General features: G+C 47.4%; 1 long non-coding RNA gene across 2 annotated transcripts in view; it reads left to right on the top strand.

Annotated features, from left to right (window-relative positions):
- Positions 1–2181: 2181 nt before the first annotated feature.
- Positions 2182–18778, top strand: part of LOC122463133 — a 34525-nt gene continuing 17928 nt past the window's right edge. Inside the window, exons 1-2 of one of the 2 annotated variants that reach the window (XR_006286177.1) lie at positions 2182–2621; positions 9248–9531. This is a non-coding gene — a long non-coding RNA (uncharacterized LOC122463133). Of the gene's footprint in view, positions 2622–3854; positions 4657–9247; positions 9532–18778 lie in introns of those variants that run through there. The other variant, XR_006286176.1, reaches the window with a different exon arrangement.

The following is an 18778-nucleotide window of genomic DNA, read 5'->3' as shown; positions in this document are numbered from 1 at the left end:
TTCTTCAGGGTGGGAAGGTGCGCAAGCCATGCTTATGGCCCCGTGCTGGAGACATGATAGGAAATGCCGACTTTTCTATAGGTTCTTTGGCCCCTCCGACAGAACTGGAGACAAAATTAGCTCATCATCGTCAAATGGACATACTCTGCTGAGGACTGCTGTGCCGGTCAGAGCGACCCTGGTTGGTAGCAGAATTAAAGTCCCCCTATGGAAGTCTTTAGGATGGTGCAAATGCTCTGTAGAAAAGGACTCATTCTCTATTCAAATCTTTGATTTTTAGACTCATTTGTGCGGAATGCTGTTATATGCTAATTGCCATGGCACGCTAGAGATTTAGTCCCTAGGATTTTTCCAAAGAGCTTCACAGGATGCGTCTTGGAAGTGGCAAATTTCACAATCGAAACATTGATCGTGTACATCACACTAGACATAGGAAGGGCTCAAAGTGCTGTACAAAGGTGGCAAGAATTATTATCCCCATTGTATAGGTGGGGAAACTGAGGCACAGAGCTGTGACGTGCCTCACCCTGAGGTGAGCAGCTCCATGGCAGAGCGTGGAGTAGAAGAAGCCACATCTCCTGACAGCGAGAGCTGTGCTCTAAGCACTGCAGCCTGCCCTCAGAAATTACAGCTCCCTCCCCACTGAGCACAGCTTGTCCTTGTCATAGGCCTCCTTAGGAGTGACTGTTCTTATGCGGAGCTGAAATAACTTATTTTAAAGAAAGGGGGGAGGAGGAGAATAGAAAAAACCCCAACCCTGTAAAACTGGAATTGAATCACTATTTCTCCCGAGGGATCCAACGCCTGCATATTCCCATAACCTTCTCATAATGCATTGCTCATGTCAGACCTCGGGAGAGAGAAATTAATAGCTAACAGCAAGCAGGCAGGGTACAGTTCCCCCCCCCCCCCCCCAGTTCCCAAGGGCATATACATTCTAAAGATACTTTTCCTTTACATTCAGTCCAAAGAATTCCTATTTAAAAATACAAAAAAGACCACAGACGAGTCAAAGAGGGTTTGTGCCAAACAGGAAATATTCAATAAATGTTTATCCCCCAACACAATGGTGGGTTTTCTAAAGCTTCAGTTCCGTTTTTTCCCCTAGGCTAAAGGCACCAAGGGTCTGCTCCTCAGTCCCTCCCACCTTTGGACGAACAAGAAGCCGGTTGGGGCCGTAGCCACAAATTTTGATCATGAACCCAAATGTGACCTGCTTCATGCTGGAACATTGTGAGGCAACAGCAGGGCAAACGGGCCCGATCCTGGACCAAATAGCAGTTGTGCTATTGATTTCAATGGGAGCAGAAGCAGGCGCATTAGCAGAAAGCAACACAGCATCAGTGGTCCAGTAGCTAGGCCACTAGCCTAGCACTTGAGAGAGCTGGTTTCAAGTCCCTGCTCTGCCCCAGATTTCCTGTGTGACCTTAGGCAAGTCACTTAGCCTCTCTGTGCCTCAGTTTCCCATCTGCACCATGGGGATAATGGCTCTGCCTCACAGAGGTGTTTATAAGGATAAATATATTAAAGATTGTGAGGTGCCCACATGCCTTGGTAAGTACCTCAGATAGCTGGCTCACTGCATCCCCATGCCATTGTGGGATGTGATTGTGTCTGCTCTCATGAGCTAAGTTGGTTTGAGTTCAGTCAGGGCTCGTATTGGTGATTCCTCTTCAGAACAATAAAGGATCCTGCCAGGAATGGTGCTAGTGATTCAACAGTCAATATAGAGCCAATGCCGCATCACGCTGGAAGAGAGGCCATCTTTCCCAGGCTGTGCAGAACATCAGCTCTGATCAGTAAAGATCTTATTGCACTTTTTGTAGGAGTAAAAGTGGTGGCCCCAGTGCCTGGACCAAGTTCCTGCCCGAATCTATTATGTAGTAGTGTTGCTTTATGAGGTTAAACAGACACTCCATTCAACTCCAGAGGTGGCTGCATTTCAGGGAGATGACATGGTTCCTAGGTAGGCAGAGAAGCCCAGAACTTCAGAAACATGTGTGCAATTGTCATAAGTGGGTGCTAACCGTGCACACAGATTAGGCACGACGTCCTGAAAATCTGTGCTGGAAATGGCATAAATCCCATTCTTGTAAGTTTCCAGTGAACGCATACCACATAGGGTAGGGCGTGCTAGTAAAATTGTTGTCAGTCCTCTTAGAATTGAATAGAGAACTCCAGGGCTCCTCAGTCTCTGGGGAGAAGCAGCTGCCTACCTGTATCAGTTTAGGTCAGGACATTCTTGGCCAGGCCCCAACATTACTTTTAGGCACTGAAGAGATAACCAGCCTCCAAAAATTGCCGTCACATTCCCCCCCGCCAGAGTCACTGCTTCTTTCCAAGGTCAGTTCCCCTGCACCTCCTCCCTCAGAGAAGAGATGAAAAAATAAATCCATCTGGATGATGTTTCCAACCCAGGCACCAGGATCCAAGGCTGGGAGCCAAGAGGAAAGTGCCTGTGAAACACAAACGTGGGAGTTTGAGAAGATCTGACGGGGAGGCTGTGAGAAACGCTTGAGACTGGCAAAGCTTCCGCCTCTGTGTGAGCTGCTCCCCCCGTTACATGACAACTACGACACAGATGAGAGAGTTCATGGCTTTTCATGAAGGCAGCGTTAAACGTAAGCCATAAGGGAGGGTGTAAACCAGGGCTGAGGATTAGCAGAGAGAAGGAAATTAAGGGCAGAAAGAGAGGGAAATGATGACAAATGAACAATTCTGGCAGCCAGTTTAGGGACAAATCCTGCCTGGCTGTGGGATGGGAAGGCTGGCTGGGGGTGGGGCACCTATGGAGCACGATCACTGTGACCCTCCCCTGGCTAGCAGAGGGCACCATGTACCCTAGAGCTGAGCAAGTTTAGGCTTTGGTCACCACTGGCCCTTGGCCAAAAGGCGATGCCCCCACTCCAAAAGCTCCCATGACATTATTGTTTTGTGGCAGGGATGGGCCTGAGCCACCCACTTTGGAGCCAGATCGGACATGTCCCAAGGTCGCTTCAACCTAGCCTGTTGCAGCTGTAGACCCCTGTTTTCAGAGGTGCTGATTGGTGGGTGCCTGCCTCTCCAGTCTACGCCAATGGCCGCCAATGCTCATCACCTCTGAAACCCAGGCCTGTTGTCGGGATCAGCAGCAAAGTAGGAGACCAATTGCTGTACAGTTCAGGAGTGCGTTTGGCATGGGGGGCGGGTTTGGAGCTGGGCTCATTCCTTCTTTGGAACAGTTTTCTGCTCTAAATATCCTCAGGGTCTAGATTTTGCACCAGCAGTAGGGGCAGTCTGTGAAGTCAGTGAGCGTTTTTGCCCTTCACCTCATTGAGAGCCAGCTCAAGTGCTGAATCCCTTTACCCAGCGCTCCCTGGGATTTTACAGTCCCCGTTTGCAGTGGAGGAGACGGGTAGACTTCCTGCTTCCCAGGCTCCCCAGGCCAGGGAACGTTATTTATGACCCTCAGGTTTTCAAAGCAAACGTAAATTAAGGTGGGGAGGGAATGGGGGAGAAGACAACTCCCACTCTGCGTTGAAACTCCACTTAATGGGCTCTTGGGCAGCAGGAAACAAGACAATTAAAACCTGGCACCGAGGGAGTTAACCTTCAGGGTTTGGAGAAGCCATCTCCATCCTCAAAAATACAATCGACCAGGAAATAAACAAGAGCTTGTGTTTGTTTCATTGCACAACTGAAAAATAAAAGGATTTCCTCTGGCTTCAGGGAGCCGTGGGCTCCCTTGCCCCTCTAGAGAAGGGGTTAGTGCCATAAACCGAGGGCTTTTCTATTGTTGTTTGCTGGAGAAATATTTTATGCCTCTGGTTTATATTGTCTATTGAAAATATCCCATCAGCTAAAATAGTAGAAAATGATTCCCTGGAATACCACTAGGCAATTCCAATTTGTGCTGCAGTAGCAGCTACTGGCCTCATTTGGGATGGGGCACCACTGTATTCAGTGAATTACTAAATACATTGTATCTGCTGCCCCAAAGTGCTTGCACATTAAAGCTCTGATCCTGCAATGAGCTTTGTGCAGGTGACCCTATGTACCCGGGCCTGATTCCATTAGCCTGTGTGGGAGCAGGGATCCAGCCATGCAGAACGCCGGGGGGCCTAATCTCAGTCAAGACACAGCAAGTGAGTGTAGCAGCAACAGGAGGGACTAGAGGAGGGAGGATGAGAGTCAGCTGACTAGTAAAAGAACCCTATTTGTGAAGAGTGTTTGGTTTGCTGGGGTTCGTGCATCAAATTGTTGGTGATTGGTGAATACTGAGGCAGCCATTGATTGGTCAAGTGTGAATGTTTGCAAATCCCCAACATTTCATAGATTTAATTCCCAATTGGTATTCCTGAGAATTCCCAGCAGCAGGCGCATCATTTGCTCTTAGTTATACTTCGGCTTAAAAAATTTCAGCCAACCAATCAGGGAGCATAAAAAAATTGCATATGGCGTAGGTGGCCAAGCATGGTATACAAATAACAAAAAGCCAGAAGGAAGAGTTTGCAAACAACCCACTGTTTGCAAATTATCCGCCCAAACTATTTGCTCAGTGCTCCTGAGTAATAAATTCAGCTGCAGAAATTTGGACTGGTTGGCAGGTGATTTGCTAGTGCAAAGGAACTACCTTTGTAAAGCGCTTGAAGATCTTTGAAGGACACGTATGGAAAGGTGAGTTCAAAGTATTATTACTAAGCTATAGTGCTTTTGTCTATCAACGGTATTTACACCATTTTAAATCTTGTCAGAATAAATAGGGTTGCCCTTTTTATCAGTGCAGTCTTACTGAAGTTCAGTATGAAAACCTCAGATTCCCCACTGTTTAATGATGACAATGTCAAAACAATTGTACCCGGATGAGTGGAAAGAAAATAAATGCCAGGAAAATCACTATGCGAAAAGTACCTTGTGACTCAAGCGATCTGCTCCCTGGGAGTCTTTCAGTCTCATCTGCTGACTGTGCTAAGATCCAAAGATCAAGCAAGCAGCACTCCCAGTTACAAAAATCACCTCCTATATCTGCAAACCACTGAATGAGAATAACCCCCCCACCATGTATGTTCTCCTGACACATTGTTGTCACTGGAAGCAACAGGCTTCTCTATCCACCATGTTCAAGGATTGCAAAGTGTTTTCTAAAGGTGAGCCAGGATCATTGCCCCCATGATGCACACAGAGGAAACTGAGGCCCTCTGAGGTGCAGAGGAGATGTCATTTCCCCAGGGTCACACAGTGAGACATCAGAGATGGGAATGAATCAGTACTTGGGGTAGGTTTGGTAGGGCTAACATCTCATCAGCTGCTTTGAAAGTCGTCATGTCAAGTCAGGTCTGGGCTAGAAGCGGGAAATGTACACTGGGTAGCTTTGGATCTAACCTCAGACAAAAACTGCAGGGTTTACAGGTCACAGGGTTTGAAACTAAAACTTTCCCACCCACTGATTTGCGGTTTCTGCTGGTAACTCAGCTTTTTGTTCTGTTTGTACAGTGCCTAGCACAACAGAGTCCTGCTTCTTGATTGGAGCTGCTAGACACGACTGCAATGAATTATTATTAATTATTATTGTTATTAGTTAAAACTATGCACTGTATACTTTCCTCTGATAAGAATTCTTTTACATTTAAAATTGATTATGGAAAAAACCCAAGGAGCACTGTCAGAGCATTTTACTTGGGTAGGTCAGATGCCAATGCTTGTGAAGGATGGTCTGAGCCCTGATACAAGGCTTTTGGTTGTCATTTGAAATAGAAAATAAATTAATAAACTAAAATAAACAAATGTCTTTTCAGCAATAAAGTGGGTGTGGGGAGAAATCCACACTCATTGTTATGCGCTGAACAGCTCCATTTGACACCTTTCATTTCCCTGCTGCAATGGTACCTTCAGAGTCTGGTTTCAGACCCTCAGCTGGTATCAACTGGGTTAACGGAGATGCCGATTTGGCCCTAGGTTTGTGTGTCTTTAAATGCTGCTTTAAAAATCTCTGGAGTGTAGGTGGTTCAATCCTGCAAGAAATGGAGGGTGCTTAGCACTTCCTAGTATTGGGCCATGCACTGATATGAATGCTTGACACTTGTGGAGTGTCATCAGGAAAATCTCTGGCAAATGCCTTTTTTTTCCTGAGTTTCTGCAGAGATTGCATTGGTAAATGACAAATCCTTTCCTTAGCGCTGGGACAGGAAACCTTTGTTAGCAGTTTATTCTACTTTTATTTTGTTATTAGTAAATCTGTGTATGAGGGGTTCTACTTTCTCACCAGGGGCTACAATCTGTAATTGTGTTTTAACATGTTCACTAACACCATTGTAAATTGCAGCATGAACAAGAAACAAACATATGTTGCTAGTCATGTTTAACCCCAGGGCTTCTTAGCTGTGTGACTAGTAGCCTCCCCAATTATTGAACTTGAAACATTTCTTAAATTCTGATTTATTATTTGCCATAAAAACAGGTTGATATTTGAATTTCACTCATCTTGGATTGTGGGAATGTGCTGGTCAGTTTCATGTGCTGTATCTAGTCAGTTTCAGGTTCTCATGCACTGGGCCAGTTCTGTTGTGTTTGGGTTCACAATACTGCAGGGGGATGGTTACATCTCAGCAAAAAACAATCAGTTCTCATTTAAAAAAAACCAAACAACTCAGTTGCATACAAAGAAATAAAATACATCTGTATATTGGGCCAGTTCCCAAGATGCTTATTCTAGTGTTGCAAACTCTCTCAGCTCTATTGCAAAGATAGTGATATTTGGTGCTTTTCTAACAGCCCAAGCTCCTGGAGTCGTGCCATTAATTAAGGATCTCAGCTTTTTTTTTTTTTTTTTTTTTATTTAAAGTAAGTTTCTAGCCCTGATGGTGGCAGAGTCAGGCTGGAAAATGTGACCTGAATGCACCCTAGAGGCTCAAACCAGCAGGCAAATTAAATGAACCATATTTTTAAAAAACACATTTTGTTTGTTTGTTTTGAGGCCTGACACATTATTTTTGAATGCTTGGGGCTGGCAATACTTTTGTTCAGGGCTTGCTCAGTTTGCACTCACCTGTGACTCAGACAAAACACCCAGGCTGAAATTCTGGGCTGTGCCTCCACGTAGAACAGCTGAGGAGGGGTGGGGCAAAATTAACACCCATTTTGCAACCTTGGGATTCTGGCGTTGCTCCAGAGGCCAAAGTGGTCTCTGGCATAGAAAAAAAACAAGGTACTTGTAAAAAGAAAAGGAGGACTTGTGGCACCTTAGAGACTAACCAATTTATTTGTGCATCCGATGAAGTGAGCTGTAGCTCACGAAAGCTCATGCTCAAATAAATTGGTTAGTCTCTAAGGTGCCACAAGTCCTCCTTTTCTTTTTGCGAATACAGACTAACACGGCTGTTACTCTGAAACCTGTCAAGGTACTTGTGGCACCTTAGAGACTAACACATTTATTTGGGCATAAGCTTTCGTGGGCTAAAACCCACTTCATCAGATGCATGCCAATGAAGTGGGTTTTAGCCCACAAAAGCTTATGCCCAAATAAATTTGTTAGTCTCTAAGGTGCCTCAAGTACTCCTCGGTTTTTTTGCTGATACAGACTAACACGGCTAGCACTCTGGCATAGGGCATAGAGTAGCCCTAGAGAGCTCTCCTTTCCAGCCTTCTGAATCCCTCTAGCACTCTGTCTCACAGCCCTGCCTGCTCTTGCCCCGGGCAAACTGCCTGTAGCAGGGCTTGTGTGAGGTGGTCTATGCAGAGTAGCTGACAACAACCTAATGCAGATCTGAACTGGGGAAATCTTCTCTGTCCCCTTGTGGCTGATATGGACTAACGTGGCTACTGCTCTGAAACCAGTCCCACCACTATGTGCTACGGCAGCAGCATACCCATAGAGTGGGAGGCAGGGCAGAATCCCAGCCCATTCTGATCTCAGTTATAGGGGCAGCAAACAGAAGCAATTCCACTAAGACCGTGGGCGTTGCGCCTCCTGGAATTTGGCCCTCTGTGAATAGTAACTTATAAGGCTTTTAACTTAATGTAAGGGCGTAAGGCAGCAAAGTGTCTCTGGCAGAATAAATATAGTTTGTAACTTTTTTTTACTCTGATCCCAGGCTTTGTCTATTTATATTGTTTTCTTTTTTAACCAGTGCTTAATGGCATCCTCCCAACAACAGATTCAGGCTGCTGAAGGCATTTCATTCTGCTCTGCTCTGAACTGAGGCACTCATTGATGGCTCAAATCCGCAGACAGCCTCTGGGCTGGAAAAGGACAACACCACTAGGACATTTTTCAGGGCAAAACTTGCCAAAACTGGATGAAACAAAGAATTTTTTGTCTTTGGCAACTGCAAACTGTTAACTAAGCCATTGCGGGTCAGATTCTGGTCTCTTCTGCAGTGAATGTAAATCCAGATCGGTGGGCCAGATCCCCAGATTTATACCATCTGAGAATTTAGCCTTATGAATTTGCACAGGTGTAGAATCTTTCTCTCTAGTTTTTTAAGATGGGGAACCAAGTGGTAAAAATAAACCCCTGCTAAATACGTGCTGCTCACCTGACTTTCTTGGCATTTTTCTTTATTGCAAAAAATAAATATTGCAAATATTTCTTTATTGAAACCCAGCTAATTTGCCAGCTGGAAATGACAGCACTGTGCATTTTTTATCTTGTGTACGTTATGCAACACAAGCAACTAGTTCTGGTTTGGGTTTATTTATTTATAGGCATTTCTATGATGCCTCTCTCGAGAACAGCTTTGAGGGTATTTGTGGGACTTTTCTACATTCCCCATATCTCTCTTAGTATCCAAACACGTCAGCAAAAGTAGAAACTGAAAGGCAAAATAAGCCTTTCAAGGTCCAATTAAATTACAGCCAGTAAACAATTAGGCATTAAGCTGCACTTGGCCTGTCAAGTTAGAGGATGTAATCGTTTGCAACTCTTTCATTCGCATCCCTTTCCTTCCCCACCTACCCCTCTTGCCGAAAGATCAATATTTTCCTCAATGTGTTTCTCAATCTAAGACTTTCAATAGATCCTTAAATTATCCTGCTCTTCCCCCACAACCTCAATTCAGGCCCCACAAGCTGGCCTTATGTGTGTGTATGCCCAGTCAAATCAAAGCTAAGCATCACCCAAGACAACAGATGGTCAACCACAGGTCATGTGATTAGGTCTGGTGCATGACTAGATTAACAAAACTACAACAGGCCCAGAGTGGTTTCTGGAGTTGATGCGTTGCAACCAATTCTTTGGATCCATCCTGCTCACACTTATTTTTCCCCCCAGGCAAATAAATCTGGTCACCAGCTAAACCTGGCGGTGATCACATTTCACAGGCCCCGGACTGCCTGGGAAGTTTGCAACTGGTTTTAAGATTCCGGCAGCCAGGATCTTGCACGAGAACATTTGCACCGCTCTGCTTTCTAGAAGGTCCATCCAGAAGACGACGCCCAGAAGCTTTGGTGGGGCTCAGCTCTCTGCAGCGTTATGAAAGGAGCTGTATGTCTGGGACACTTCACACTGCAGCCTGTGGTTGGCTTCCCTGTCCTGCTCCAAAGCCTTGTGTCTGTGTATGTCTGGGTCTATATCGTACATGCTTAGCAGGCTGGCAGGCATCACTTCCTCTAGACAGCGACACAATTTCATCTACAAGCACTTGAACGTATTACCAAGTCAGGGCCTTGTTTTCAAAGATGTCTGATTGGGGGGCGGGGGGGGGGGACGGACAGACATCTACCCTTTTGGACTTTTCCTTGTGAGTGTTTACATCCCTCTGCCTGCAGACATTGCTGTCCATAGCAAGTCACACCGTTCGGGCAGCAAGTGCTAAACTGAATTTGAAATTCAGGGTCTGATGTTCAAAGGCTGCCTGGGAGATCCCCCACTGGTGCTGCCAGCATTAATTTAGTTGCTGTGTTTTTTTAACTTCCTTTGTCACAGGGGTGAGACTGCCCCCTCCCTTCCATCTCAAACCCCCCAGTCGGGGAAAGCAGACCCTAAAACGACAGGTCGGTATCGGGCATTTCACGGTGGCAACAGAAAGGGCGCAAAGCTTCTAGAGGGCCCAGCTGGGATATCGCTTGTGGTCACATGAGTCTTTCCTTTAAAATAGAGTGAGAGTGAGAAGCTGTGGGCAGATGCTGCTCAAGACAATCTGCCGCCCCTAGGCAAAATGTCAGTGTGCTGATCTCTTCTTCCCCAGAGAACGGAAGATTTTCTGCCGGGGGATTGCAGCAAGTCTTCTGCTGGCTCAGTGGTTATGGTAGAAGGGGGTGGAAGCAAGCGCCAAGGCACAACGCCACTCACTTCAGGTTTGGCCCAGCCGCCCTAGGCAGAATCGAACACCCTAGGCAGCTGCCTAGTTTGCATATAGCTAGAGCAGCTCCTGGCTAATGACCCTGAGGCTCTAGGCCTGCTGGACAACTGGGGTCCTGAGGCTGCTGTTGTGGAATAAGCAGAAAAGGTTGAAATCATCAGTGTCTCTGAAAGAGGATGTATATTACAGCAGTGCTCGGGGTGCATGGTGCTGTACAAATACAGAGTGAAAGACAGTTCCTGCCCAAGAGTTTGTAATCTCAACAGGCAAGACAGTCAAAGGGTGGGAGGAGGAGGAGAGAGGAAGTAACCTGCCCATGGTGAGTGACAGAACTGGGTCTCGTGACTCCCAGTTCAGTTCCTTATCCTCTGCCCCAGGCTGCGTCTCAGTGATCTCCCCACTAGACTACTTGTAACCTCTTCGGGCCTCAGTTTCCCCGAACACTTACTTTTCTCCCTCCCAGGGATGCTGGAGGACTTCATTCATTCACGTTGTTCAGGTGACCCCAGTTCCCTCGATCCCAGGTTGTTTGCTAACAGAACGACACTAATCCTTGTAGTAGCTTTGTGTTCTCTCTCCCAAATGAAGGATTAAATGCTTTGGGAAAACCTACCAGGAGTCCAACACTCATGAGCAACCCTACCATAACGAACCAGCTCATGCAGCCTAAGCCGTAGGAGCAACCCAACCATAGGAGACATTTATATGTAACCCATTGCTCAGCCATGAGGATAAAGGAATGTTAGCTGCAAGGCCAGATCCCCGCTGGTGTAAGTTAGCATAGCTCCACTGACTTTGATGGAGTGACGCTGACTTACACCAGCTGAGGTTCAATTCAACACCAGAATCTATTCCCTAAACAGCTTCAAAATGGAGTCGGAGGAGTGTAGTTGTCCCAGATATTGGGACCACCATCCCGGCTGACCTCCCGGTCAGGAACAAGATCCTGTTGTTCTGGAGTAAAGAGTACTCACACATGGACCTACTCCATGTTTAGACAAGCCCTAACAAACAGGAAGTGTATGGAGCGTTCCCCTGGAGCTTGAGGAAAGTCCTCCAGTCTCTTAAGTGACCCCTGCTGATTCTATACCAGGCGGGTTCCCTGCACACTTCGATGAATAAGTGGGAGGCTGGGAGAAGTTAAGCCTAGGACTGTGGGTAGGTGATAGACCCCTACGCTTTTGCATGGGCTAGACGCCGCATAAAACAGCGGCTAATTAACCCCTAAACCACCAGACACTGCCCCACCTTCTCTCTGTGTAAGTTTCCTGTTTTAAAAAAATAAATAAATAATAAAAAAAAGTTTTTGAAGCCGCAGTCGAAGGCCCCAAGAAGTGAAAAGCTGCAGCTGAGATACCAGCTGTCTGCCTTGCTCAAAGAGCGGCCCTGTTTATCTCCCCTTGTCTCTGAAGCGGAGCGGCTTGGGTGCCAGCAATCAGTTGTTATTTGAGCTGTACAAGCTGTGTTGCTTTTATTTATTTTTTTCCATGCTTAGGGGGGAAGCCCTCCCCCCCCCCCCCGACAAACTCCTGGCTCTTATAGGGTGACCTATTCTTTCTACCTCACTGGCAACAGCCCTCAGCTATCTGCCCAGTTCGACTCTCCCCCGTCTCCAGGGGAGCTCCCACAATGGGTCACTGTGGATGGGATCCACTGGCGTTCAGTGCAAGGCCATGGGATCCCGTTGCAGTTCTAGATCACCCAGGGCTTCGCTGGCTTTCTCGCTGGGGAAGATGGGGAAACATTTGCAAAAAAAAGTTTGTGAAATTCCGTGGCTGATTTTTGGCCAAATTTAGCTTCCGGTGGAATTTCTGACCAGCTTTTGCTGAATTTTGAGTCCTCCAGAACATCATTATCCACCCATCCTCCATCCCTGGAAGCACTGGGCTGACTGTCGTTGAAACTTGCGTCAGCCAGAGGCATCACTGCTGGGGTTGGGGGTGGAGGCAAACCTTCCTCACTCTGCCCCTCCTGGCTACATAACTGTCTGTGCTTCCAGGCTAGCACAGGAGATGTGACACCAGGCTGGTTTGGGAGGGGCTGCGCACTGATGCCTGTGTTAAGTCTCTGAGCATGTACCGTGGGAAGCAGAGGGTTTCAGGCACCTGAGCAGACTCAGGCTGAGCTGAGTTTTTGTGGAGGCGCTCTGTCTGCTCAAGACTGCAGAGCAAATGTTACCCCTGCATCAGTCCTAGTCCCTGCCGTTCCCAGGGCTTAGGAGCCCCTTTCCCTGCAGACACTCCCTCCAATGCTCCTGCAATCGGACCTCTTTTAGGATGACTCTCTGTGGACTCACTGCAGCCTCTTGCCAATGGGCTCCCTCCCCTGGCAGCTGCCTGTGCCCTTGTGCCCTCCACCTGCCCCTTCCGCAAGAGCCTTCTCCTCTGCATCTTTTGCGGCCTCTGCCTTGTCAGCCCTTGTTCTCGTCTCAGACTTCCTCTGCAGATGTGCCCTTTCCTCCCCGCCTGTTCCCCTGGGGTGCTCTGCTCACTGCTGCTGGCCTCATGACTACTAGCTGAAGAGGGTGAATTGCACAAAGCTTCCTGTGGATGCCGAATGCTGCCTTGTGCCATTTGTCTCTGCCAAGTGCCCCAGGAGCAGAGAGAATCCGCTCCCTGAGCAGGCGCTGGGAGCGGAGGCAGCAGCCGCAGGGCATCTCAAACTAGGGAGGGGTCAGGCTCTGGTTTCTGATGCTGTGCTTCTGGATCGCTTTGCCGACTGGTTCCTTTCTCCAGTTCCCAAAGCTCCCCTCACCGGTCCCTGCTGCAACGTCACCCTCTGCTCTCTGCTCTTGCCCTCCCTCGATCTCCCTTCGTTTCCCCCGCCCATGCTCCTAGTCGATCATCCACTCCCCTTTCCTCTGATCACACTGCCTCCTGCTGGACAGAATTCCAACAGACAAAACGCCAGCGGGGGCAGGGAGGGGGCGAGGAACAAGCCGGCCACTTGCTACCTCTCACCCTGATCACTCTGCTTCTGTGCTCCATCCTGTCCACATCCAATGCTTGGACTGTCTTGTCGGCTTAGTGCCTGCTCCAGAGAGCTTACAATCGCTCTCTTATTATCCGATGAAGTGAGCTGTAGCTCATGAAAGCTTATGCTCAAATAAATTGGTTAGTCTCTAAGGTGCCACAAGTACTCCTTTTCTTTTTGCGAATACAGACTAACACGGCTGTTACTCTGAAACCTCTCTTATTACCTGTGGTTGCAGCTCCTAGCACAAGCCTGATTCAGGGCCTCTTGGTGTTACTGGAATACAAATAACAGCCAGCAGTAAGTGTGTTAGGACACCGTTTCTTGGAGGGACACCAAACGAAGGGAAGCTGTGTCGATGATTGACACCGGCAACTCTCTAAGCAGCAGCAGCTTTACAGGAAGAGTTGAGGGGGGAGAGAGGTGGGAAGAGGTGACAAGGGTGACAGAGGAAGCAGTCACAATCTGTTGTTTTCAGGAGGGAGAGAAATCTCATACCCCACTGAGTGCCCATGTTGGACTGCTGGGAGCTCAGACTAAAGACACATCATTGGTGGCATCTCCCTTTAAATGTAGCAGGATGCTGCCTGACACTGACCCAGAGCTTCCGTCAAAGTTCATGTCAGGCTCAAGGGGCAAAAGAAAAAAAAATCTCCAGCCCTATCTGTCCCCAGGGGTGATCAGATTCCAGGGAAGCCAGCCCCAAGTGCAGAAGGAAAGCAATCCAATTGGCCTCAGTCCTTAGGAAATGCAACTGATCTCCCCTCATCCCCCACCACTCCTCACTCGCTTGCTATTCTTGGTCTCCTGGGAGGGCTCCCTTGCACATCTATCCCATTATGTGTGCCCTGGAAGGGATCAGGAGAGTGAGAAATGGCACCGGCACCAGCTCATGGTTTAGAATGTCAGGAAGCAGATGGTAATTTACATGTAGGTGTGAGGGGAAAAAAGTGCCTTTAACTTGGGGGTATTAGAAATTTGGAGAGATTGCTTAAGATGAAAGCCTTATGCTTTGTTAGCAGCTGCAGCCTCTTGGGAGGAACTGAAAATTGCCTAAAAAGAAAAGGAGTACTTGTGGCACCTTAGAGACTAACCAATTTATTTGAGCATAAGCTTTCGTGAGCTACAGCTCACTTCATCGGATGCATTCAGTGGAGCTGTAGCTCACGAAAGCTTATGCTCAAATAAATTGGTTAGTCTCTAAGATGCCACAAGTACTCCTTTTCTTTTTGCGAATACAGACTAACACGGCTGTTACTCTGAAACCTGAAAATTGCCTGTGATCTTGAGTGAAGCTCTATGTAAGGGGGGCACAAAAGGAAGCTAGATTTCCTCCTCCCTCTCTTCTTCCTTCATTATTTAGGTTCCCATAAATCCAGCTCCCAATGGGGACAGTAGGTTGGATTTTTCCCACTACAACTTCAAAAGCAAATCTGGGAAGTATAGAGCTCCGAAGGTGTAACTGAATTGCTGCCCAGCGCAGTGCTGGAGTCCCCCAGGTTCACCATTCCTGAAGGCTACAACTTTCCTGTACACCATGGGCATATCACAAATAACCTGCTGTCCTGGTCTGACCATCATCTCCTCACCAGATCCTAGCCTTCCCTCTACATCACTAGGGAACTGACACCACAGCACTTGCCTGCCAGCTAAAACTTTCACATCTTTTATGTCTTTTTCCGCTCAGTCTAGAAGGCCAATCCATCCAAGAGCAAGGCCAAGGTGGCAGTGAGATGGGAGAACAGTATAATCACCTACCAGCCATTGGCAGCAATACCCTGGCACCATGGCACCTCTCCTCGCCCAGCACCACCCAAGAAATTAACGCTGGTTCACTGAAGAACACTGCTTAACCAGCATGAATCTACTCTGACCCGGAGAGACCACCTTTGGGGAAAAGGGAGTTCTGACTCACTTGCAAGTCTTTCTGTGCTGAGGCTTTTGTGGAGTAGACACTTGTGTCTTCTAAAAACTAGCCTGAAACCACCAGATCTCTTCCTCTAGGCCAGTCACTATCCAACAAGGCTTGATCGGAACTGGCAAGTTAAAGGTGCTGTAACAAATCATCAAGCCCCCGAGACCACCAATCCCTCTTAGCCCTGAACCCAGCTGCATTGTTAGCCAACAAGGGGATGAAAATGGGAAGTGTTGCCTGAAAGAAGAGACAGGCACATGTAAAGAACAGCAATCTGACCGCAGAAAGGAGACAAGTCAACTCTTGCTGGAATTAGCGAGTATCACGGGGCTGGGGAAGAAATCAGCCAGAAATCATATGATATGATATGTGGGATGTGGGGAGATCCCTATGGGAAAATACATGTTTAGACTAAAGTGAACAGAGGTCCTCATTACTCAAGCAGAACAGAGGTTCCTTTCAGGCAAGTAGCTTCCAGCCACTGGAGGAAAATTGATGGAAAAAGCACTTTTATTTTTCATTTCATAGCCATTAACAAAAGATGCAAAAAACCCCCTCCTGTAATGTAAGGAGTACAGAGCCAGCTGAGATTCCTAAATCTGTGAAATGAGGTGGTTTTGGACTATGCCTGCCAGTTGGCTTTTTTATTTTTGTGCTCAGGAAACAAAATAAGTGAGTTATGATTTATTCACTGTCCATGTATGTTAAAAGTGCTTTCCACAGATCGTCATCAACATCATCCTTAGCTCTATGGCTGAATGAAACTACTAAAGCACTTTGCAAAGGAGGGGAGACTGAGGCACAGAGTGGTGATGGTCTCAGCTACGGTCACTCAGTATGTCAAAGTCAGAGTCAGAGAGAGACCCCCGGCTTGCTTACTTCCAGGCCAGTGCCCTTACCCTCTGAACAAAGCTATAAGCCTTAGCTCTGCTGCCTGAAGAGATGCTATGAGAAAGAAAATAATGAAAAACCAATCTTTTTAAAAATCACTTTCATCTGCTCTGGGACAGCAAAGGTTCAAGTGCCTTCAGCATAACTGAATGGTGTCGCTGCAGGGAAGAGTTAAGGTTACCTGAGTGCCCTAATTGTGAATTTCCAAATCTGAACCTGCTTGGATTTCTTTTCAGTTTAACCTTAACTCTGACTTACCTGGGTTTACCATTCTTGTTTTTGGGGATAATTACCCCAGCTGTCATGTGACGTGTTGTACCCGTCAGGGACTGATCTGTATCAACCTTACCCCCCACTCAGCGTTGGTTTTGTGTCTGAGATGGCACAGAGCGCTCTGGATGCTGACGCCCGTGCTGTGACCATTGCACCCTGTCCTTCCTGTAGCACAAGGTAGGCCATTTGTTAGGTTTCTACGAGAGGCACCTTGACTCCCTCCTTGCCTGCTGTGTTGGAGCAGATCCTCTCTTTCAGACCATATCTTGCAGAGCTCTTATTTGCACCTCCTGGCTTTGTTGCTGCTGCACAAGCCCATGCCTGTAACCCGCCATGCTGAGTCACTGACCTGCTGCCAAAGGACCTGGTGGCATTTAGAGAATGCACGTCTAGTGCCTTGTCGTGTCTGGTGCTGTTCCACAGAGAAGCCTGGAAGACTTCCTGGGGACATTATATGTTACGCTGCATTCTCTCTGATAAAGAAATTATCCCTAAGTTGAGCACTGGTAGATGAAGCTGGCTGGTAGGGGAATGCCCTGACATGCTCTCAGGGAAAGACTAGATGGCTCTTGTTGAGAAAGTTTTTTCCCCATGACTAAGAGATGATCCCATGAATATACTGGTGAAAAAAGGGAGCACCTCATTAATCTGTGAGGGGAACCCACTGCCTTTACTGTCCTTGAACCACGGGGGGTTGAGCCCATGGTGTTTGTGGATCAGTCAGCAGGTTTAACTGGGGTAATCAATGAGCACTGTGAAGTACATTGTTGGCTTGGAGGGGCTAGGGGCTGGGCTAAGCTGGCGTTCAGGAGGAGCTCTGGGTGCCTGGAAAGAGCAGGTGGTTGGGTTGCGGTTCATGGCAGGACTCGGCAGCCAGCAGCTGAGGTGGAGTTGCTGGAGAATGGAAAGGCAGAGGCTGAAGGAGCTGGACTGCCCTGAGATCTGAGCAGGAGTCCTGGGGTGGCTTGAAACCAGGGTGCTGTGACTGTGCATTGGTGGGGCTGGTTACTACACTAAGAATGGTGCTGGTTCGGTGGCTCTGTGCATGCAGAGTATAGTGTGTCACCACGGCTGGCTATAAGCTGCATAGCATCTCCTTCTCTTCCTTTAGCGGCTGATCCTTCCTCTCTGCCTGCTGCCCATGCTCATCCTCAGACCTGCACCTCTTTTGCCTTCTGGATGGAGCAGTAACATCTCCTGCCCTTTGTGGAATCACCTCATTGCATTCTGCTCCTGTTTGGATGCCTCCTCTGGCCTTCCTGCCAGGCTCATGGGACAGCTATTTTGGATTTGCAAAAAGGAAAGGAGGACTTGTGGCACCTTAGAGACTAACAAATTAGTCTCTAAGGTGCCACAAGTCCTCCTTTCCTTTTTGCAAATAGAGACTAACATGGCTGCTACTCTGAAACCTGCTATTTTGGGTTTGATTCCTACACAATCAGTTATGGAACATCCCCTTTTGCTGCGCTGCCTGGTTTGGAGTAATAGCTATGACACCACCCATTGGCAGGGCTAACAGTGTAGGCAACTCCCAGAACTTGACATTTACATGATAGCCTTTTCTTTAAACATCCTTAGCTAGAATCATGGAGATGCCAGGGAGGAGCCGGTCAGCAGCTCTTGTTTTAATTAAAAGGGAAAGGAAGTGTTTGGCTGGATGATTGTTTTGGAAGAGAAATCTGCCGCTGGGTTTCTGTGCTGCTGACATCCAGCTCTGAAGGGGATGTTGATTGGGAAAACCAGTCGAGGGTAAAATTGCTGTTATCCCTTTATATGTTCCCCCAGGCCCTGTCTGCCGTTGGCAGACTTGTGTGAATGAGAGAGGGTAGGATCTGCCCCCAAGTGACTGTAATAGGAAAATAGGCAAGCAGAAGATATGCGGGGCTCCAGAATCGCCATCCTCCAAGCTATAATGATAATACTTTCCCCCTATATATTCCAGTGCCTCTCATCCCAGGATTGCAAAGCGTCAGTAGATTAAGTCTCTCAAAACTCTTGTCGGGAAGCTAAGTATCATTCTAGCCATTCACAGACAGGGGCAGAGTCTCTGAGAGAGACCAAGATTTTCAAATATGAAGTTAAACAGCTGAATCTGCACGTACGAACCTAAAGCAATGGCTTGAGGCACCCACAATTTCCACTGACGTGCTCAGCACTTCTGGAAATTGCTCAGCACTTCTGGAAATCGGGTTATTTAACTAGGTGCCTTAGTATGGATATAGGTGTCTAGTTTTAGGCATCAATGTTTGGGAATGGCAGCCTTAGCCTCGCATAACATTGGAACATGGGCACATTCGAAGAAATGGAAGTCACCAGACTGCAAACCGATCAAAGGAAATACTTCTTCACACAACATGCACTTAGACTGTGGAACTCATTGCCACAGGATGTCATTAAAGCCAAGAATTGAACAAGATTAAAACACGGATTGGACAGTTATATGGATATC

Source organism: Chelonia mydas, chromosome 16, assembly GCF_015237465.2.
Source record: "Chelonia mydas isolate rCheMyd1 chromosome 16, rCheMyd1.pri.v2, whole genome shotgun sequence".
Taxonomy (NCBI): Eukaryota; Metazoa; Chordata; order Testudines; family Cheloniidae; genus Chelonia; species Chelonia mydas.
This window is presented reverse-complemented; position numbering and strand designations above follow the sequence as displayed.